Below are 23,231 nucleotides of genomic sequence, written 5' to 3' on the forward strand. Positions count from 1 at the left end.
TGGGTGGAGTAGGACAGTGGACTTGGGACAGACCCAGGTTGGAATGAGAGGGTCCAGAAAAGGAGCCAGTGCTGGGGAGCAGGGGAGGTTCTGCTACCCAGCCCCCAAGTCTCATATGCTCAGCTCTCCCTCCCTTCTGGTCCCCCTCCAAAGGGATTCCCTAACTGGAGAGACCGTCTTCTTTGTTCCTAATGGAAAGACATCACATTTTGCTAATGATGTTCTTGAATAATGTTGGAAGCTGCTGAGCAAAGATAGGCACAGCAAACCCTTTCCAAATTATGCTTTCCCTTCCTGTCCTCAGCCTGCATTATCCTACTCTGTCTGTCTGTCTTCCTGGAGCAGGTACGTTGGTCCTGAGTCCTGGGGTGAGTCTTGCCTTTGAATGCCACACAAGTCAGCTCAGACTCAGTAGAAAGGGCTGTGAGCAGGTCCTTGCCTGAGAGGGAATGGCGTGTCTACAGCCATGTGTATAACGGATCAGGGATTGACTGGTCCAAGGGCTGAGAGCTATGGAAACGCTTCCAAGGATCGCTTTAGACCTGAGATAGCAATCTTTGTGACTTTATTTTAGGACAGCTGCTGCCCTTGTATGTAGCCCTAATGGCACAGTGGGTTACACAAAACTATAAGGTCAGCAGTTCAAATCCACCAGCTGCTTTGTATGTGGTGCTATAGGATAAGCACTGGAGAGCACTGGACTGCTAACTGCAAGGTCAGCAGTTCAAAACCCTATGTTGTTGTTGTTAAGAGCCATTGGATTGGTTTTGTATAGGGTTTCTGGGGAGCAGCAGATGGGTTTTGAACCGCTGACGTTGTGGATTGATGTCCAGTGCTTATCCTACAGGGCCACACCGGAAGTCCTCAGAAACCCTATGTTGCTATGTTGTTGTTGTTGTTGTGAAGTGCCATTGAGTTAGTTCTGACCCATAATGACCCTGTATGGGGTTTCCGAGGAGCAGCTGGTGAGCTTGAACTGCCAACCTTGCAGTTCAAATGGCTTTGCAGCCTGCCACATTTACCCACAGTGCCACACCAAGACTCCTATACAGGATGGCTGTGAGTTAGAATCTATTAGACAGCACGTAACAAGAACAGCAAAAATTTACAGCCTCAGAAACCCTATACAGGGTCACTAAGAGTTGGAACTGACTCAACAGCACACAGCCAGCCAGCCAACCAACCGGCTAAACAACTGACTTGAATCTCAATGACTCTACTTTGCCCCAGGTGGAATCCAGCAGCCACAATGAGTGCAAATCAGAAAAGGGACCAAATCTAAGTTTGGATTGAAAAGGGGCGGTGGAGGGGTCCAGTGATGGAACCCTCGCCTTCCATGGGGGAGTCCTGGATAAGTGTACCTCATGTACAGCCTCCTAAGTGAAGACTTGTATGTTTCTGTGATGATGAACAGGCCTTAGTAGAGCTTCCAGACTAAAATAGACTAGGTATAAAGGCCTGGTGGTCTAGTGCTGAAAATCAGTGTGTGAAAACCCCATGGAGCACAGTGGACCCTTCTGTAAGTGACTGTGGGGATGGTTCATGAACAGGCAGCATTTTGTTCCATTGTGTCAGGTCACCAGGAATCGGGCCAACACCTTAGCAGCTAACAACGTCCCTTTCTAATCTCACTGAATGTTGTTGTTATGTGCTGCCGAGTCGGTTCCAACCCATAGAGACCCTGAAGAGGGTTTCCAAGGCTGTAAATCTTTATGGGAGCAGAAAGCCTCATCTTTCTACCGTGAAGCAGCTGGTAGTTTTGAACTGCTGACCTTGAGGTTCGCAGCCTGATTCATAACCAGCTACCAGAGTTCCTTAATCTCACTGAATCGAATCTATTAAAAGGAGAATAATAACAATACTTGCTCATTGTAATCTTTGAATTGTAATTCAAAACAATTAGCTTTGAATTTGGAGAGACATTTCCTGAAGTTCTGTCTTCTTACCTGTCTGAGGCTCTTAGCTGAGCCCAGTACAGAGAGGTTTGGGCAGCAGTATTGGGGATACCAGCCTCTACCGTGTTCCTGTCTCTAAGAAGAGAGTGAGGTGGGCATCTGGATGTCTACCCTGAATATTGCTTATAAGAACCACTAGTTTGATAATAACAGAAATAACAATGAACATTTTTGAGTGCCTATAACTTTGTGCTAAGTGTTTTACCCAAATTATTATCTATGCAAGTGGTTAATTGCTGTTGTTTCTGTTATTATTCTCATTTGACTGCTGAGTGAGATTAGAAACTTGTTTAAAGCAACAATAAACAAGTGAAGAAGAGGAACCTGGTTTAACCAACCCCCAGGGATTAACCACTTTTCTGTGTACCCCAGTCACCCATGATTTGTCCTTCTGGGGTGATCAGAACAGAAGATAGCTAGGTTTTCTCTCTTTTGGTGCCTGCCAGAGCCTGAACTCAGTGCAGTTAACCATAAGGGTCAGCTCTCCTATTTGTGGCTAACTAATACGGAAATAGGAGTCCTGGTGTGGCGCTGTGGGTTAATGCGCCAGACTGAAAAGCCATTTGAACTGCAAGATTGGCAGTTCAAGCTCACCAGTTGCTCCTTGGAAACCCTATATAGGGTTGCTATGGTTCGGAACTGACTCGACGGCACTTAACAACAACAACAATACGGAAATATCTGGTAGCGTAGTGGTTACAAATCGGGCTGCTAATCTCATGGTCAGCAGTTCGAAACTACCAGCTGTTCCACAGGAGAAAGATGAGGCTTTCTGCTCCTGTAAATACTTACAGCCTCGGAAACCCTGTACAGGGTTGCTATGTGTCTGAACCGAAGTCACAGCACATAACAACAATAACAATATGTCTCCACGCAGTCCAAAGCTGGGGCTCCCATCTCTGAGTTGAGTCCCACAGACTCTCAAGAAAGTGAAGAAGGACCAGCCAGAGGCTATCAGGTGGCTAATCAAATGGACTAATTTGCTTATAAACATGTGGTGCTCTCTCCCTGCAAGAGGGCCCTCAGAAGGCATCTTGATGGCTATCTAAGTCTTCCCAGACCATCTGCTCCTTCCTACTTTAGCCCTGTCAGATCAATAACAATGAAGTCCGATGGCTCTCCAAACAGTCACACAGAGGGTGCAGACCCAGGAGACAGGTGGGGAGGGAGATGACACCGGGTCTCTTATCTCCTGGCCTGGCTTCTCCAGCCATCAGCATCTTTACCTCTGCTTTTGGACTCCAGTCCTTTCTCTAGTGCTCCCAGGAGACCAGGGATATATAGAGCAGCTTCTGTGCTGAGAATGGTGGGGGATTCAAGAACCATAGGATGTGGTTTATCTTCAAAGTGCCTGTAACCTCTTTGGAAGCAGTTTGATAGCAGTAAAGGGGCTGTCTGTTTGCAGCATCAGGGAAGAATGACACAGCAGATAGAGCAAAACTTGGAAGTCACACCAGCTTGACACTTGGTCCTGTTACTTCTGAGTTGTGTGTGGTGACGGGCAAATCACTCAACTCCTTAAAGTCTTGATTCTTTGTCCAGAAAATGAGGATTTAGGCGTGTACTTCACTGAGTTGGCACAGACACTAAATTGCACATAAAGTTACTAGCACAATGCTGAGCACACAGTTGTTGTTAAGTGCCATTGAGTCGGCTCCAACTCATAGTGACCCTGTATAGGGTTTCCAAGGAGCAGTTGATGGATTTGAACTACTGACCCTGTTGTTCTAAGTCCAGGGCTGATCCTATTGCACCACACAATGGCAGTACACTCCTTTGGCCTTTTTGGGATTCAGTTCTTCCATCTGCAAAATAAGGACATGGAACCTGAGACTTTCTAGCCTTCTCTGTTGCAATAGTTGAGGCAAATTTGGGATTTTTGTCAAGAGAACAGGGCTCAATTCCAGCTCTGTCTCTCATCTGGAATCCACTGGGCAGGTCACTTAATGATACTTCACTGTTCTGAAAATCAGTTTTCTCATCAGCAAAATAGGAATAACCCTTCTCATCTCCTGTTAAAATGGTTGTGAGAATGTTGTTGTTGTTAAGTGCCGTCGAGTCAGTTCCGACCCATAGCGACCCTGTACAGGGTTTCCAAGGGTGTAAATCTTTACGGGAGTAGAAAGCCTCATCTTTCTCCCGCGGAGCGGCTGGTAGTTGTGAGAATATGTGGGTTAAATATGGTGACTTTTTTTTTTCCTAGCTGGATTTATTTATTTATTATTTTTATTGTGAACTGAGTGGTAGTTTACATGGGGGAACATTGGCTTTACATCATAGTTTCAGTGCAATGATTATAATCTCCTCCATGCATCATCATTCAACAGTATTTGCTTCCATTCCCTCTGTTTTTTTGTTTTGTGGTGTTGGGTTGGGTTGGGGGATGTACACAAAAACACTCAGGAATATATAATAATTTAAACAACCAAAGGGCACATTTTGCAATCCTGCCTCCTGGCCGCCAGCTCTCAGTCCTTCTCTTTCCAAGAATCTAGAGTCCTCAGCTGCTCCCTCTCTCCATGTCATCATCTCTGCCTCTATCTCTGGTGTTGCTGCTTCTCTGGATAGAGTCCTGTATTCCACTTGTGCTCTTCTCCTTCGATGGTCCTAGGGTCCTCTGTTTCTGGACTGTATAAACATGGTGACTTTTAAAAGGGCTGATTAAACTGTCAAGCATTATACAAAATTCTGATGATTATTCCCTGGACTGTGCAGTCTTTGAGACTAGGAATGATCTCTCTAGTTCCTATTGTTTCTCAGTCCCAGGATCTCCCACCTAGTATAGCATGTGGCACACAGTTGTTGTTGTTGTTGTTGTGTGCCGTGGAGTCGGTTCCAACTCATAGTGACCCTGTACAGGGTTTCCGAGGCTGTAAGTCTTTATGGGAGCAGATAGCTTCATCTTTCTCCTGCGGAACCGCTGGTAGTTTTGAACTGCTGACCTTGCGGTTCACAGCCCAATTCGTAACCACTCCGTTACCAGAGTTCCTGTGGCACAGAGTACAGACTCAATAAATATCTGCTGACTGGATGATTGACTGACTGAGGGAGAATACATGTTAAGCGCTATGACAGTCCAGATGGTGGGGAGAGGAGCCAAGAGGTGGGTAAAGGTTTCAGTGGGGTGGTGAGTGCTTACTTGTGGGGTTTTTTTTCCAAGTTATTTCTTTGTGTAGGTATATATATAAAAAATACAGTACGATCCATGCACCAGTGTGGCCAATATACAATCATCTCTACAGTAATTACTACAATGAGAGAAAATAGGTTACAGAAATTTGCATATCTAACTAAAAAACCTGAATTAAAATTACTAATCTAAATAGCAACCTGTTTGTTATGCAAAAATCCATTTATTCTATATGCTTGTGAGCACTAGAAACTTGTAAGCATTATTAGTAAAAAAAAAAAAAAAAAAAAAAAAATACCATAATGAAAACCTAGTTACTAGCTAAAAAAATAGCCAGTGTTCTCTAGGCTCCCCTGCAGTGTGAGGGGACTAGTGGATTGGGCCTGACCAGAGCAGAAATCTTGGGGAGGTCATTTCCTCCCAGACTCCTCTCTGCTGACCAATCCCACTTTCCCAGGCTATATTTGCACTGCGATGTTCCATTCGAGGCTGAAAGTAGGTGGCATACAGATGACTGAAGTGCTCGCACAGGGCACCAGCCTTGCTTTCTGAAGTGTGTGGGGCCTGATGGGGTTCCCTGAGACGTGGCAACAAAAAGGTGCAAAGGCAGATTGCTTGTCCTGCAGTCGTGTGGGGTTAAAACACTGACCAGAGTTACTGTGGGCCACTTCTTGGACGCCCCTTAGTCAAGAGATTAGGAGTCAAGAAGAGAGAAAGAGCAAGGGAGTCAAAGGATCAAAGGCAGAGAGGCAGGGAGGCAGGGAAAGGAGCTGTGAGAGAAAAAAAAGCAGAAGATGGGAGGGAAGGACAGGAAGAGATAGTCTGCTGAAAGGCAGAGACTGGGCCAGGCAGAGATGGGGAAGTCATCTGCTCCAGGAACATCTGGCCCGCCTCACAGACAAACTGGAGGGGTGTCGATGAAGGTTAGAATGGGCTCCCAGTTATTCCTGATCCTCTCCTAAGTGCTGCACATGGAGATGATCCTCCCTCTGTGATCCATCACACTTAGTCTCCACTGTCCCCTCCAGGATAAATTCACAGTTGCTTCAAAGCTCAACAAGCCATTGCCCTGAATTTAGTTGGAAGGTTCAACGCTCAGTACAGCAGTTACCATGCGGCAAGCCAGCGAGGTCACCTCATGCCTGGAGATCAGGAGCTGCCAAGTGATCACTTCCTCCCTCTGGACAGACCTGGGAGGAGTGGCCGAGGACTGGGGCTTTTGGGAACAGGTGTGATAGGCAGTCCCAATCTTTCTGCACCTGGGTTACAGCGAAGTCTTGCCCCCAGGTCAAGCTGTCCAGTCCTTTGTTTCCAGACAGGCACCAAGACTGTACTGACCTCACAGGGTGGGGGTTTACTGCAGTTGAGTCCAAGCTCCTTTACTCTGCAGCCTTGAGGAACCAGAGGAAGGGTGGGGTTGTGGGGATTTCCCACCTCAATTTGAACACTAGTTGACTTTTCCAGTACTTAGGAGGTATCGAGGCCCAAAACATGTCTGGACACTTTAGAGGCCTGGATTTGCAGAATTCATGAGGGTGGGGTATTGGACTTGGCGTCAGTGCCACTCTTCCTGAGCTGCAGCCGTTTGGGTCCTCAGGGCGGAAAGGCCAGGCCCCCTAATACAGCAGCCCTCCCGGGGGTCTGAGCTATAAAGCTCGACCAGCCATCTTGAACCGGGGCCCCCAGTCACTGAGGAAGTCGTAGTCGATGTCCGAGTCAGATGAAGCGGTGCCCAGGGAGCTGAGTGACTCGGCGATGGACTCGGAGCCCTCGAAGTCGTAAATGTGAAGCGTGTCGTAAGGGGCCCCGTCACCGTCGTGGTCTGCCTCGTCCTTCTTTACCTCGATCATGGCCGCCATCTCGCCGGGGGCGCAGTGCATGCCGGGCCCGCGCCGCAGCGGCGGCTTCTGCACGCGACGCACAAATAGAGTGTCGGCCGCGAGTCAGGAGAGCGCGCCGAGGCGCGCTGAGTTGAGTATGGACGTGTTGTAGTTGGTGGTGTCCATTTCTCCGCGGTCCTCCTCGTCGTAGGTGACTAGCTGCTCATGAATCTCAGACACGCTTGGGCACGGGCCTGCTTCCTTGGTGAGTCCATCTTGAATTGGATTTAGATATAAAGGAGCCCTGGTGGCACAATGGTTAAGTGCTCGGATGCTAACAGGAAGGTTGGTGCTTCAAATCCACCCATTGGCTCTGCCCTCATAAAGATTACAGCGTAGAAAATCCTATGGGGTTGTTCTGCTCTGTCACATGGGGTTGCTGAGTTAAAATTCACTCAGCCACACCCAACAACAACAAGAGCAGCAAAACAACAACAAAGAAGGGGTGGGGAAAGCATTCCTGGCATGGGGGTGTGGGGTGTGGCAAAGACTCCAGGCCTGGGGAGCTCAGGATTTGTATAGGGCCCAGAGGAGTCTGGTTGCCCTGGGCAGGGACTGCTGGGAGGTAAATGGCAACACTCTTGTCTGCATTTGCCTTCCTAATTTTGCTGGAGGACCTGGAGGGTCTGGAGCCCGGAGGGGCCTAATTATTCTCTTAGCCATTTCAACCCAGGACTCTCGGAGCTTCTTTTTTTCAGGCTTATAATAGACAATGCTAATGTCATTATTAATATTTAATAGGAATGATGCTAATAATGCCCTGCATTTATGTGGTCTCTCCAAAGAGCTCCAAGAACCCTGAGTTCTTTTTTTATGAAACAATTTGGCCCATGTGGGAGGTGGGAGGCTGGGAGGGTAGGGTAGGGTCAGGAGGGAGAGATTGAGCCTAGAGAGGTGAAATGAGAGCCAAGGTCGCAGAGAGGTGCAGGTAGAGCCAGGACGAGAATGGAGCACATTTGGGTCCAAGGAGATTATTTGAAGAAGCTCAGGGGAGAAGAAGGAGATTTCTGTTCTTGACAGGCGACATGCCCACCGGAGGAGGCCTGTGGTAACAGTCTTAGGGAGCAGCTGGGAGCCTGGCAATGGGCTGGGCTGCAGGGCAGAGGGTCTGTGGGTTTTCTTTACTAATCCTGTCTTGGGTGACTGAAAGGCAGTTGTGGATCATGCAAGTGGAGAGGCAAGTGGGGGTGGGGGCTGGACGCTGGAGTCCCTGACCAAATTCTGCAGGCCTCTCTTGAGTCTCAGACAGGACCTCCAGTCTTCCAGGGTTCCAGGACTTCTCACATACAGTTACTTGGAAGCAGCTGCCATCAATATCTCTAAATACTCAGTCTTCTCGCACCAACTTTTCTGTCTTTATATTCTGTATTACAATTTGTTACAGCTAAAATCATACCCCAAATATATTGATATGAGTCTTCTGATTAATTATTTTTTCTGCGTGAGGTGGTTGAAGTCTGCTTCTGCTGCTTGCAACTGACAACCTCACTTGATTTGAAACTTTAAGCTCCTAGCACAGTACTAGCAACAAAAAATGAGTGCTCAATTGAGTATAGTTGGTTACGAATCGGGCTGCGAACCTTAAGGTCAGTAGTTCGAAACTACCAGCTGCTCCGTGGGAGAAAAATGAGGCTTTCTACTCCCGTAAGGATTTACACCCTCGGAAACCCTGTACAGGGTCGCTATGGGTCGGAACCGACTTGAAGGCACTTAACAACAACAACAACAAAGAATTGTTAGGAAAGGTTGCATCCATCCATCCATCCATCCATTCATTCATACATTTAGCAAGTAAATATTGAGTACCTCATGTAAAAGGTAATGTGCTAAATGATGAGGGTACTGAACATACCATGTGGGAAAACTAAAAATAATCACAGGATAGCTCAGTAAATACTATAATCCAATCATGGGGATGAAGGAGGACTGCGCAGTGTTTCTGTCTATTGTACTGGGGCCGTCTCAATGACACGTGTAATAATTCATGTGTACACAAAATATGCTACCTACCTCAGCCTGGAGAGGCTCAGGCAATTTCTTTGTTAATTGCCTTTATATCTTTATTGTTATTTTTGTCCTTCCTTTTTTTTTTTTTTTTTAAACTTTTTAATGGGTGAAGGTTTACAGAACCGAACCTCAGTTTTACATTTAAAAAAATTCAGACACATTTTATTTCATTGATTGCAATCCCTTCAATTTAACATCACTTATTCCACTTTGTTGTTGTTGTTAAGTGCTGTTCAGTTCCAACTCATAGCAACCCTGTTGGTAGGGTTTCCAAAGAAGGGTTGGTGGATTTGAACTGTTGACCTTGCGGTTCAAACCCACCTTGTGGTCCAGTGCTTATCCTACAGAGCTGCACCTGGACTCCTCTTAAAGGGAGACATTTTAATTGGGTTTTGAAGATGCTGAGTTTCCCAGGTAGAGCAGCTGTCTGTGATATGGGCTGGGAGGAGGTGAGAAGGAGGTGGTTTCAGGAAGAAGAAACAGCCTGGATGAGCTTGGCACAGGAATCCTTTGGCTTGTCTGGGGTTGAGGTTTGCAAGGAAGGCACTAGCAGAAGCCAGTCTGGGGCCAGTCTATTGAGAGCGCTATGAGTCTTTCAGGGAACTATTGGAGGGATCTGAGCAAGCAAGACACAGGCTGAGATATGCGCTTTAGAAAGTCCTCTTTGGGAGCAACTGAAAGGGTGGAATGCATAAAGTAGAAGAGACACAGACTTGGAGGCAGGGAGGCTTGAAAGTGGGTTGGAGGAGAGGTCTTAAGGACCTGGAAGGGGTCCTGGGCCTGGAGAGCAGACCTGCTTTGCTGGTTGGTTGGGGAGAGGTCTTCCCTTGGTTCCTGGTCTTTATTGTTCCCACCATGCACCAGAAGTGCCCTTTTCACGCTCTCTACCAGCCACACCTGCAGGCTCTTTGCTTCCAGGAATGCGCCTTCCAGACCCTTCCAAGCTTCTTAACTCCTCTCCCTGAATACATGCTCTTCCTACACCCCAAACCTAGCCCACCACTCAGTTGTGCCAATTCCACCTCCCCTTGTGGAGTCCTGTGGGTTAATGCGCCAGACTGCAAAGCTGTTTGAACTGCAAGGTTGGCAGTTCAAACTCACCAGCTGCTCCTTGAAAACCCTATACAGGGTTATGGTTCGGAACTGACTCAACAGCGCTTCACAACAACAATAAGGAGTATTGGTGTGGCACTGTAGGATCAGCACTTGCAAACCATGAGGTCAGCAGTTCAAATCCACAAACTGCTCCTTGGAAGCCTTACATAGGGTCCCTATGAGTCTGAACCGACTGAACAGCACTTAACAACAACAACGAGTTCTGGGTGGCACTGTAGGATATGCACTGAACTGCAAGGTTGGTTTGAACTGCAAGTTCCGTAGTTCAAACTTGACCTCTGCTCCTCAGAAACCCTATACAGGAGTCCTGGTATTGCACTGCAAGATAATGCACTGGATCTTAAGGTCTGTTTGAACCACAAGGTCAGCCGTTCAAACCCACTAGTGTCTCCGTGGAAACACTATACCGGGTCACTATGAATTGGAACCAACTCAATGACACTTAACAATATGAGTGAGAACTGATTGCACAGCACTTAACAACAACAACAGGGCTCTCACAGGCATGGCCCGTAGCCTCCCTCCTTCAGTCTCACTGCTGACCCTTACTGGTTTGCACCTGAGATCGCCAATGTTTCCTAGCCAGACTTCCTCTTTCTAGTCTCACCCCCTCCCATTCAAACTCCAGACTGCAGCCAGTGTGTACCGGCAGAAGTCCAAATCAAACGCTGTCACTCTCTTGCTAAAAATCCTCCAGCAACTCTTGCCCCCAGGTTAAACTGCAGGCTCCTTCCTCTGAACACTGGGCCTGTTGTCATCTGGTTCCCTGGTTCACTCCAGCTATATTGACCTACTTGCCCTTTCTGGAAAGGTCTTGACTCTGATTCTCTCTCTGTGCTAATCCTTGTCTGGAATAGTGATCTTTTCTTCTGGTTAAATCTGTCTCCTATTGTTAAATTCCGTGGAGTCAGTTCTGACTCATAGTGACCCTGTATAGGGTTTCCAAGGAGCAGCTGGGAGGTTTGAGCCACCAGACTTCGTGCTTATCCTACAGTGCCACACCAGGACTTATAGCCTAGTAGTTGACCCTTCCAGGGAGCCTCATCTGTCGTCGTTCCCCCCGCCCATTCTCTCTGTAGGCATTGCTTCATAGGCATTCCTCTTACTCATGGGATGGGGTGTTCTATTACTGTGCCTTCTGTCTCTGCACCCTTGGCATGGTGTCTGATGTTCAATACCTATTTGCTAAATGGATAGGTGAGTAGGTCATCTTTTCCAATCTGGGGGTAGAGAGGACTGTGTTGAAGCACAGTTGGCTTCTTCTCTTCCCTGGAGAGAGGGTCACTGCCAACATTGCACCAGGATGCACAGGAAAAGGGGACTGTGAGCTGGATTTAAGCCCCCCTTCATTACTTATGCCATAGGTGTCCTTGTGCAGAGCATCATCATATGGGGCAGTGCAGCCAGAAAGCCTGTCTTCTCATAAGGGATAGAGAACCAACCTAACAGGTCAGTTCCCCGCTTGGCAGAGGCTGCAGGCTGAGGTCCGTGCCGGTTTCATGGATATGCAGCCCGTGTGGTGTGCATCAGAGTCTCCTGCTCAGAAGGGCCTCATGCTTATTTTAATGCTCCTCTGCTGTTGTCTTGAAATTTCTAATACAATTTTAACCAGGACGTTTTCATTTTGTACTACAATTACGTATCTAGTTCTGTTGACATGAGTAGGGTTGCCCCATTATAAACAATACCTGGTGTTATTGGGCCGAAGGGGACTGGAGTGACGGATCCCCCCACTTCCACCCCTGAGCAGGACTCCCCTGGCAGTGTCACCGTCGGTGCTTGAATTTGTGAATTTCATAGGAGCAGATTGACAGGGATCTCAGAGTCTTGATATCTGAGTTCCTTTAAGGCAGGAGTATGGTCTTTATGTTAAAGGTATCTTCTATATTTTTAAATGATTGGGAACAAAATAGAAAGATGACTATTTCATGGCACATGAAAATAAGCAATTCAAATTTCAGTGTTCATAAATAAAGCTTTATTGGAGCACAGCTGTGTTCATTCACCTACATACCATCGATGGCTCCTTTTACGTTATACAAGCAATTGAATAGTGACAGCAGAGACTGTCTGCTGGCATTGAAGTATTTACTACCTGCTTTGTGCAGAAAATGTTTGCCACACCCTAGTGTAAGTCATCCTCTGTTTCCTGGAGCCTAGGAATCAGAAACCTGGGGGAGTGCCTGAAGTTTTTGTGCTTTTTTAATTCTGCCTTAATTCAGTGGTTCTCAGGTCAGGGGCAATGTTTTTAGATTACTGGGTAGTACAAATGGCTCATCTCAGCTACTAACTTAAAGGTTGACCCCCAGTGGTACCACAGAAGAAAGGTCTGGCAATCTGCTTCTATAAGATCATAGCCAAGAAAACTCTGTGGAGCACTGTTATATTCTGAAGCATATGGGATCACCAGACATCAGAACCAACAAATTTTAATGGGAGACATTTTTGGTAATCATAACCAGCAGGATGGGTGGGTATGTGTGTTATTGTTATCTAGTAAGTAGAGACCAGGGATGCTGGTGAACATTCTAGAATGCACAGAGCAGCCCTCCCAACTAAGAATGGTGGTTAACTACTGCTGAGTTGGCTCCTGGCTCATGGCAATCTCATGAACAATGGAGTGAAATGCTGCCTGATCCTGTGTAGTCCCTGTGATCTGTTTGTAAATTGAACTGTTGTGATCCACAGGGTTTTCATCAGCTAGATTTGGGAAGTAGATTGCCAGGCCTTTCTTCCTAGTCTATCTGAGTTTGAAAGCTCCATTGAAACATGTTCAGCATCATAGCAACATATAAATCCCCCTGACAGACAGGTGGTGGCATCAGTAGTACTGAGGTTGAGAAATGCTGTGTTGAAGTTCAGGGCAGGGCCAGGTGACTCCCAAGTGGTTTTCTGTGTTAAGGGAGCAGCCAGAACATCCACTGTCCTGGAATTGAGCAGCCTAAAGTCTTTATGTGTGCATAAAGGAAGGGGCTACTGGAAAGGACCAAGCCTGATGCTTTCCCTCTTCTTGGCACCCTGTGGCTCCTACACTTTCAGGGGGGCCCTGGGCAGGGATAACTTCTTTCCCTGCAGACCCTCAAAGGACAGGCTAGGTAACTATCCACTTGGATAGGTGAGCTTGGACCCAGAAGAGGAGATGGGTGTTGAGGTTGTGCCTGCCAGCCAGGGACACAGGGAAGGCGTCCAGGTTCAGGGATGCTGAGAGGGAGCTGGAGGTGCTCCCAGGAGGCCAGGTGAGTGAGCAGGGAGCCCAAACTGTGACGGAAGGAAGGAGTATGAGGCTGGGGGATCCTCAGGAAGGGGCTGGCACCGCTCCCACCCGACCTTCTGGAGAGTGAGAGGAACAGATGCTACGACTGCCACATGAGATGCTCCCGGCACTTTGGGAAATTGCAGAATTAACAAAAGGACAGTCACTTTCAGGGAACACAGGCAGAGGCGCTGCGGGTACAGCTGGGCTGGTCTCTAGGGACTCCTTTCTCTTGAAGGGCAAGGAGCAGGGGTCCCTTGCCTGGCCTCTGGCCTGGTTGTGGGTTTGGGCTGGGGGAGGGAAGGTAGTGGCAGAACAGGGTCAGGTTAGAGGCAGATACAGGCCAAGGCTGTCTTGTTGCTTGGAGTCTCATAAATGGCTGCAGGTCATTTCATCTATCCCCCTGCCTCTGGGTCCAGCTCCAGCAGATGGCATTTTGCCGGTGGAGCATCCAAGTAGAGGGGCCCTCAGCAGGAATGAGAATTCACCAGCTGTTGTTTGCGAAGCCCTCAGAAGAAATAGGCAGCTCTTTTCTGGAAGCTATGTAGACAAAAGGCATGTGCCTGAAGGTCCACCCGGAGCCCACACCTTGTCCTGGTGGGGTGTGACCTCTTACTCTGGGTGCTTCCCTTCCAGGGCTTGCAGAGAGAGGCTGTGGAGGTGGTGACAATACAGCACTACTGGGAGTAAATAAGGAAGGAGTCTGAAACCCTAGATGGCAATTCGACTCTGTCACGAGGGTTCACTCTGAGTTGAAAATCAACTGAATGGCACCTAACAAACAACATCAAAGTTAGCTGGATCCTGCAGAAAGCTAAGGGGATTGGACACCATGCTCCTAAAGTCTATTAAAAGAAGAGGAAAAGAGAAGGAGGATAAGAAATTTCCCAAGAGGGAATGGCTTTAATTGAAATGTGGTGTTTATTTAGGTTCAAAGAAAACTCTTTTCAAAAAGGGAAATGTGAAATACCAGGCAGGTGGCCAAGGGAAGCTGTGCCTGGGACTTGCATTTCTGGTATGGTGACTGGGGGGCTGGCTAAAGGATCCCCCAACCAGATGGTCCTGGAGCACAGCTTTGTCCTTGTTTGGCCAAACATGCTGGGAGAATGGACATTCAGACCTATCACTTTCTTGTTCTTGGGACTGCTCAGCTGAAACGTAGGACAGGGCCCTGGGAATCTGGGAGCTGGGCGTTGGCCCAGAGAGCCCTCCTAGCTGAGGAGACTACCCATCAGTTAACCCTTGACTTGGAGGCTGAGCAGGCCAGGGGGCAAGGAGCTGCAGACAGATGCAAGAGGTCATGTACCTCATTTGCTGAGTGCCATCCCTCTCCCTGTCAAAATTCGCTTGGGGGGAGGTGGGGAGGCACAGATGTGCCCTGAAGGAGGGCAGGGGGGTTCCTGACCTTCCTCATTGGCCAGCCATCCTGGCTTCTTCCCCTTCCTGCTGGGTTTCCGTGGAGCTCGCTGCATTGTTCGCTAGAGGCCTCAGAGGACAGACTTCAGATGGAGGGAAGTGGGTGTGTATTTTGTTTTGAGGGGAGGAGTCTCTAAACCGAGAACCTATTTGGCTAATGAAGTCGTAATTACTCCTGGACTCACTAATAGGATGAAAGCCGGGGGCTCACTTAAAAGCCCCTGATGGTCTCTTGAGAGCCTGGCCCATAGCTCCAAGGGGCTGGAGAATTGGAAATAGGGAGGTGGGTAGATGTAGAGGTGCGGGAACTCAGGGAAACTAGTGGTGAGACTCCGCTTTACCCTGGGTTTGCTTGCTTCTGGGAATTGGAGTTACACTTACATGCTCCTCTCTTTAGGATGAATAGGATTCCTGAGAACTACCCTTCCGGTCCTTAGTTGTCCTCCCTCCCTCCCCCCAGCTCAGCCATCACAGCTGTTTGCTTTGACAGGAGGCTAGCGGGGCTGGGAAAGTCTGAAGCAGTAGAAAATCTCCAATGATTTCTATATGGTGTGGAGATAAATATATTTGTAAGTTTATGGTGTTTTTCTTCCCCACAAAAACTCTCACCCCTTTCAAACGCAGTCTGGTTTGCCATAATTTGAAATTTGAATCTGCTTTCCCGAAGGATGCATTAGCTAATATGGGAAGGGGGTGGGGGAGACAGTTTAGGATTTAGCATTGGATTCAAAGAGTTTACAGAATGATGGGAGCAAGCCAGGGTGGCTCCCTTATTGTCATGCACACATGATCTGAGCTACATGCACATAATTGAGAGGGGACTGGGTCTCTCTGAGGACCCAGCCTCATAAAGACTGCTGATGATGGGAATGTGAGAAGGGACCTGTGTAAGTCTACTCCAGCCGCTGGTTGCTCCCCTGTCTTGACTGTCCCAGCCACGCTTGGCACAGCCTTGTGGAAAATTTGAGGAGGGTATAGATGTTGTGGTTCAGAAGCAAGAACTTGGTTTTTGTTTTGCATGGAGGTTGCTGCTGGGCCCTGGGTAGGGAGAAAGATAGCAAATGTGAGGTCTTCTGTTCCTCAAGAGATGATTGGATTGAGAACAGGCTTTGCCAAACTCCTTTCTTCTGGGGAGAGGTGTTCTTGTGGGACCCTAAGAAGAAAACTCCATTTTCTACTTAGGCTAAAGCACGTCTCCCTGTTTCAGGAGCACTTAGGGGACTTTGGGGTAGTTAATGAATGGGCAGTAGCTCTCAATACTCATCATTGGCCCTTGTACTCAGGTACTTGGAAACTGGTATACTTGGCTTTTAGAAAGACAAATCTGCCCACCCATCTCCTACCACCCCTTCTCCAACATCACACAGATGAAATCATTAGCCAGGCAGTCAGTTCAGCAGTGCAGACAGACTGAATGCCCATGGAGCCTGGCTACCCTGGAGGAACAACTGGGTCCCAAAGATCAGCTAAGATGTATTTATGGATCACCTGCTGTGCAGGTGGTACAGGGCTGGGTGCCACAAAAGTGCCAGAGGCATGAGGTACCAGTTCTGCCCTGCAGAGATTCGTAGACTGGCCAGGCATAGAACACACTCCTGAAGTATTAGGAAATGAAGGTTCAGGAGCTCTGAACACAACAGTTAAGCCCTTGGCTGTTAACCAAAAGGTTAACAGTTCAAATGCAGTCAGCATCTCTGTAACAGAAAGACCTAATGGTCTACTGCAGTAAAGTTGCAACCTAGAAAACTCGACGGGATAATTCTATTTGGTCACATGAAGTTGCTATGAGTTGAAATGGACTCAACACCTAACAACATGTTGAAGGTCAAGGCCCAAGTTCTAAGATGGTCATGGTAGCAATAATAGCATCAGAAGCTAACTTCTTACTTTAGGGGGGATAATGCATGCAAATCAACATCAGCCCAAGACTGACCCCTGAGGCGGAGGTCAGACTTATGGCCACTCTCCAATCAGGTTACCAGATCTGGTACCACGACACCAGCCATCCTTCCCACTACACTCTTCCTTTTCTTTCTTCTGGGTTTGATAATCCATTGCAATGGCCACACAGAACTCATAGACCGAATTTACAGGTAAATGGTTTATTAAGAATATAACAGTATATACTACCACTCATCTGGCACCACTGTGGTAACTTGGGTGTTGCTGTGATGTTAGAAGCTATGCAATTAGTATTTCAAACACCAGTTGGGTCACCCATGGTGGACAGATTTTAGCTTCCAGACTAAGACAGACTTCTGGGAAAAACAAAAAACGGCTACTGAAAGCCTTATTAATAGCGGTGGAACACAGTTTGATATAGTGCTAGAAGATGAACCCCCCTCAGGTTTGATGACACTTAAAATACAACTGGGGAAGAACCACCTCCTATGGATGGACACAGTGGCTGCAACAGTTTTGAGGATTGTGAAGACAGAACAGTATTTTCTTCTGTTTCCACAGGGTTGCTTTGTGTCAGAACTGACTCAATGACACCTAATGACATTGAAGCATGTAGGCAAAGTCTCTCTTCTTCAGTGCAAGACTGCTCTCTCGGCTCCTGTGGACTGTGCAGGGCTGTTCTCAGTCCCCTGGGGACAGGCTCTTCCTAACTCTCCTGGCTGTTGTCACTGGCCCTGCTGCTGAGTCCTTTCTGGGTCTCTCATTGTCTTTAGTGTTACAGCTCTAATAGGAGGTTCCTTGCCTCCTCTCTGTGCCTCTTGTCCTGTTTTCTATCTTCCTACCTTGTGGGATTGGCTGCTTAAATAAACAAACTCCTTGTCAATTTCAAGGCATGGCACACCCACCAGAGCCATGACTTGACCAAACCCCTCTTGGTAGGCCACTGACACTCCATAGTAGGCACAGCTGGGCTACAATTCACCTCATTTGCATAGCCTATTGTCCAATCCCTGGAAGATGCATACCAATCATAGAGCAGGCTGCAGTCCAGGACCAGACAATAGTATCAAACCACATTGTTTACAACCTAACCAGGAAATGTCATTCAAACTGGAAAAAGTAACAAACCCTCTGGGGTAGAAAACAAGGGCAAAATAACGCCTTAGGTTAGTGGGGAAATCTCTTGAGTTTTCCCAAAGAATCAAGGCAAAAGACTACATAAAGGAACTCATCTCACCCCACAGGTGGGACAAGAATGTCTAGAAAAGATGCTGGGAGAGAGCGAACGAGCGAGCGAGAGAAGAGGAGAGGAGAGGAGAGGAGAGAGAGAGACAGAGAGGAGAGAGAGAGAACTAGAAGCATTAAGGTGGAGCTCTGGTAGCGTAGTGGTTACGAATCGGGCTGTGAACCACAAGATCAGCAGTTCAAAACTACCAGCTGTTCCACGGGAGAAAGATGAGGCTTTCTGCTCCTGTAAAGATTTGCAGCCTCGGAAACCCTGTTTTGGGTTGGAAACGACTCTACGGCACTTAACAACACCACCACCCTGTCAGACCACCTGACAGTAACTTGTTTTTTTGTTGTTTTTTTTTTAAAGATGGAGAGGATTTTTGAAGGGAGATGAAGAGGCTAGGAAAAATCTTTGGCAGGCAGACAGAAGAGGAGGAAAAATGTAAGGTGATTCATTTGTCTATTTAATAAGTTATTATATAACGCTTACTATGAGCCAGGTACTGCTCTTAGAACTTCACACATTTTAACTGATATATTCGTTACAACAATCTAAGAGACTGCTGTGATTGTAATTCTCATTGCATAGACGAAGCAACTGAGTCAAAGAGGTTAAGTAATTTGCCAATCTCACACAGCTGGTGCCTGACCAGTCTTCAGAGTCCTGGATCTTACTTGGTACTCAAAGAAGATTTGGGGAGGGTGAGCCCCTGATGCCTTGCTGCCCTTTCATGTATGCCATGGGCTGGTATGGCACCCATATTCCTCTCCCTCTCCCAGTTTTTCCCAGCGTAGAGTCAGGAGCCTGCTGTCCTACTGCCGCAACGCAGAATAGTAAGCATTGGTTGTGGATTAAATGGTGTCCTTCCTATCAAATCTTGTATTGGACTTCTAACATCCTAACCCCTGTAATTGTGCATGTCATCCTGTCTGGAAATAGGAATTTCTTTATATTAATTAGATCCTACTGAATAGGGTGGAGTCCTGGTGTGGTGCTGCAGGATAATGCACTGGACCTCATAGTCGGTTTGAACCGCAAGATTGGCAGTTCAAACTTCACTAGTCATTCCTCAGAAACCCTACACAGGGTTGCTATGAGTTGGAATTGACTTGACGGCACTTAACAACACTGAATAGGGTGGGTTCTAAACCTAATCACTTCTGAGTTTTAAAAATAGCACAGACATACCCGTACAGGGAAGACAGCTAGCATGTGAGGGTCTTCTGTAAGTTCAGGGACAAGGAACGTCTGGAGGACGTTCCTACAAGGAGGAGCCTTGGATAGCACCAATGGTTAAGTCTGAACTACTAACCAAAAAGATTGACAGTTCAAACCCACCCTGAGGTACCTTGGAAGACAAGTCTGGTGATATGCATCTGAAGGGCACCTTGGAAACTCTGTGGAGCAGTTCTACTCTACACATGGGGTTGCCATGAATTGGAACTGACTTGACAGCAACTAACAACAAACGAACAACAGCCTACAAGGAAGGCAATCAGTGTGACCACGACACTGATTTGGACTTTCAGCATCTAGATCGCTGAGAGAATAAAGTTCTGTTCCTTGAATCCACCCACTGGTGGTATTTCTGTTACAGCAGCATGAAGGAATTAAGATGGATGGATCGTTACTGGTTGTTACTGAGATGCTGTGTGGACTGCTCTGTCATGATTCCTTTGAATTACACACTCCAGAGCTAATTCTTCATAGTGATTCTCTTCAAATCCCCAGTAGAAAAAGCTGATGTTTCTGAGTGAGAAAGACCTGGCAGCTAGTTCTAGCTCTAGGCAGAAGCTAGGTTCCTGCTCTTCCCTTGGCAAAACACTCAGCTATCTGGAACCAAAGTGTCCTCATCTCTAATAGGATATAATGTTATCTGCCCCAAAAGGCTTGTGTGCAGGTTGAAAGTGATAATTTGCATAAGGCCTCATACCATAAGCATCAACATTATTCTTCCTCACTTACCTTAAATGTATTATGATTCAAATACTCTCTGGTCCCCTCTTGTCTCTTGGATTGTTGTTAAGTGCTGTCAAGTTGGTTCTGACCCATAGCGACCCTGTATAGGGTTTCCAGGGAGCAGCTGGTGAGCTTGAACCGCCGACCTTGCAATTCAAATGGCTTAGCAGTCTGGCACTTTAACCTACAGCGCCACACCAGGAATCCTGCCTCTTGGCTATGGATATAGAAATGCCTCAGTTTCCTGCTTGTCCATTGTCTGTGAAAGTCAAAGGCCCTTCCACAACTTTATGTGTTCCTGGGGGCTTTTGCTCTGACTCCCACATTTTCATGTGGTTTCTGCTTCACCCTGCATCCATTTGGGTGTGAAACTCAGCACTTTGTTTGCATGGAAAATCCACTCCACATGAAACAAATTCACAAAATGGGTAGATTTACTTAACAATTTGGGGGCATGGGCTCCCCCGATTGCCTCTCCTTTTTATTGTGCCTTTTCTAATCTTGTGGTCCTCAAACTTGAGCCTGCATCAGACATACCTAGAGGGTTTGTTAAAGCCTAGCTTGTTGGATCCCATTCCAGAGTATCTGAACCAGTAGGTCAGCGTATCTACAAGATCTGGGTGATGCTGATAGTGCTATGGATGGACCACACTTTGAAAACCACCTTCTACCCAGTTCTGCTCCTCATGCTCTCCTCTGTCATGCGGAACTTTCCCCATCTGCCACCGGCAAACCTTATTCCCAGACTAATTCCATGGCTCAGTAATTCAGGGTCCTTCCGTTGAACAGGATCCAGACTTTGAGCAGGCACTTGGGATTTTAAAACACATAATACGTAGTTTCTTTCTTTTTTTTTTTTTTTTTTAAGGTTTTTATTGTGGATTGAGTGAAAGTTTACAGGGCATATTATCAGTTTTACATTCAACAGATCATACACCTTGTTTCATTACAATGATTATAATCCCCTCTGTGTACCTTCAGTTAACAGTATTTTTCTCTATCCACTTTAGCTTTTTTAAAAACAAACAAAAAAACCACTCAGGCATATATAATAATTTACATCTCCAAAGGGCACATTCTGTAAGTCTGCCTCCGGGGCACCAGCTCTTAGTTCCACTCTTCTCAGTTCATATATCTAGAGTCCACAACCATTTCCCTCTCCATGCCCCCATCTCTGCCTCCATTTCTGGCGCTGCTGTTTCTCTGGATAAGGTCCCGCATTCTGCTTGTGCGCTTCTCTCTTGATGGTCTTAGGGTCCTCTGTTTCTGGACTGTAAGATTAACCACTTCCCTTTTTTTGTTACAAAACTTCTACCTTTACAGTTGTGACCTTCGCAGTTAGTCATGATAACGATTATTCACTATTGAATCTTAGGAATTTTATCCCCATCTCTTTTCACCAGACCTATCTAGACAAGATGACAGTTATTCACTGGGGACTCTTTCTTTCCCCCCATGCTCTTAAACTAAGCTCCCTCTTGAAACCTTGTAAGCCAGTCACTTTGTGCCTTTATTGCCCCCTCATTTTAGGTAGCCAGTGTCTAAGTTGCCGGTCCCTATCTGCCCTGTGTACAGAGGGGTTGGAATTGATACTTGATGTGAAGACTCCCTCTCTGTTGGTATTTAGAGTGACTACCACTCTGAATATAGGTCAGGTTCATCAAATTGAAGCAATTTACCCTTGTTTCCTTTACAAAAAAAAAAAAAAATCTTTTTTTTTTTTTTAATCTTCCTCTATTCGAGTTCTGATTATTGAGCCATCCAGGCTAGGTCAAAAGGGTACTGTATGCAGGTTGGGGTGTTCTTGTGCATCTCCCCTCACTTCATATCAGCTGGATGCTTCACTCTCAGCTCTAGCCCTCTGTGGCTAAGTCCTTGTCCATGGGCTCAAGTGTCCTCCGGTCTCACCACACTTTGGACCAACCAGCCCTTCCTCTTCTCTCTCTCATCTCCAGGTCAAAGGGATTCAATGGACTGTGGTTGAACTCAGCCCATTTCTTCGTTGCTGCCTTTCCCCTCTTCCAGTCACCAGTAGACCATTGTGGTCACCAGCAAGCTTACATGCTTGTTTGTGTATTCCCTTTGAGTTTCAGTCTTCGAGGGGAGTTTGTCCTGAAGGCACTTGATTGCTAGCCTTGATGTCTTCCTGGCGAACAGCTTGCTTATCTTGTAGTAGCCAGTCATGCTGACATTTTTGTTTTGGATTTTTCCTGATGATTTTCTGTGAAGATGTATCTTCTGTCACTGTAGCTGTTCCAGGCTGGTCTGCTTGCCCTTTCTAGTGGGAATGTCCCACCTCATAAGGTCCTGTATGCTACAAAGGTTTTGCAAGAGACCTATTTCACTGAGCAAGTTCTAGAACCCCTTTTAGGTATTCCAATCAGTTATAGGCTGAAGATAGGCTTACAAGTTTTCTCTAATCATATTTCCCAACATTCCTTTCTATCCCACTCAAGTGTCTATTTTACAATGGTAGGCAAGGGAAACTAATATTCATAAGACAATCAAGCATTTTAGTATTATTTCCCCTCTTCAAGCTATACCTAGATCCCTGTATCCCAGAGCCCTGTATTTCCAAGGTTGAGCATGCATCACTATTTACCTCTGTCCCACTAGGTCATGCAAACCTGTCTCAGTGTTCCCCTATCTATCTTGTTCTTCCACCTCCTTCCCACTCCTTGTGTTGCCCTCCCCAATACCCAAACTAAACCCCAACCCCAACCCCATTGTGGTTACCTTATATTCCATTAGTTCTTCCCTCCACTTAAGGCAGTCTATTTTATCCTGTAATTTACCTGACCTTCCCACCACTTGGATCTCTGTTCCTCTGTCTTTACCTTCTTTCTCACTGTAATTGTTTTGATCATAGACTGACCTCCCAGATCCTCTGTTCTTATAATTTTATTCGTTCTTGGCTCTTCCATTTGTCGACTGAGTTCAGGATGATGCTGCCACGTACGTCATTCTGTAGTTGTTGTCTGTTCTTGTTGGTTCTCAGTCCACAGAACTTCCTTTAGGATGTTTTTCATAGTTGGGTTGGCTTTGGCAAAATCCCTTAGCTTCTGTTTATCCTGGAATGTTTTGATTACACTATCATATTTGATTGACAGGTTTGCTGGGTAGAGGATTCTTGGGTGGCAGTTTTTTTTCTTTCAGGATTTTATATATGTCTCCCCATTGCCTTCTTGCCTGCATGGTTTCTGTTGAGAAATTGGAGCTTAATCTAATTTGCTTGTCTTTGTATGTTACAAAGCTGCTATTTTCCCTAGCAGCTTTCAAGATCCTGTCCTTATCTTTGATTTTGGAGAGCTTGATTATTATATGTCTTGGTGATTATCTTTTAGGGTCTATCCATCCTGGGGTTCATTGAGCTTCTTGAATG

General features: G+C 46.6%; 1 pseudogene; it reads right to left on the bottom strand.

The window, feature by feature from the left end:
• Positions 1–6,640: 6,640 nt before the first annotated feature.
• Positions 6,641–14,813, bottom strand: LOC102842034 (annotated as a pseudogene).
• Positions 14,814–23,231: the final 8,418 nt, after the last annotated feature.

This window comes from Chrysochloris asiatica, unplaced genomic scaffold, assembly GCF_000296735.1.
Source record: "Chrysochloris asiatica unplaced genomic scaffold, ChrAsi1.0 scaffold00009, whole genome shotgun sequence".
Classification (NCBI taxonomy): domain Eukaryota; kingdom Metazoa; phylum Chordata; class Mammalia; order Afrosoricida; family Chrysochloridae; genus Chrysochloris; species Chrysochloris asiatica.